Below are 664 nucleotides of genomic sequence, written 5' to 3'. Positions count from 1 at the left end.
GTTCATTGTATACCCATCAATACAACTTCATCACCTGCTGTCTTGCAAGATATATTGCAGTATGTTAAATGTGTATATCTACATATGGCATATACAGCGGGGGAAATAAGTATTGAACATGTCAACATTTTTTTTCAGTAAGTATACTACCAATGAGGCTATTTGCATGAAATTTTCACCAGAAATTAGTATTAACTCAGATAATCCACCCATATAAAAAAATTCCAAAACCAAACATTAAAGTCTATAAGTAGAGTTATGTGTAATAAAGTGGAATGACTCAAGAAACTGAAAAGAATATTGGCAAATTGAAAACAATGACAGCACCTTTCCACTTCTCAGACAAGACATCACAATTTAATTAACACAAACACTATTTTTAGTTCTCCCTCACACACACACACAAACAGGGCTGCTGGACGGAGTAGAGGGTCATGGGTAACTGACTAAGAGATAGGCTAGACCTCGTAAAAGTAGAACTCTACCCTTACAAAAAAATAACTGCAAGTGTCAAAACTAAAGTTTGGGAGGATTTTTTGCAGATCAGGAAATGCAAATGTCTTGCAAAAATTGCATGATTGCACATAGCCGCAGTACCCGGTCAGTCGGACTGGATAAAGAGCATGATCACGTGACCGTTTTCAGAGGCATCCGGCTCCGTGTG

This window comes from Alosa sapidissima, chromosome 9 (assembly GCF_018492685.1).
Source record: "Alosa sapidissima isolate fAloSap1 chromosome 9, fAloSap1.pri, whole genome shotgun sequence".
In the NCBI taxonomy this organism is placed as follows: Eukaryota; Metazoa; Chordata; class Actinopteri; order Clupeiformes; family Clupeidae; genus Alosa; species Alosa sapidissima.
Note: the sequence above shows the minus strand (reverse complement) of the source record.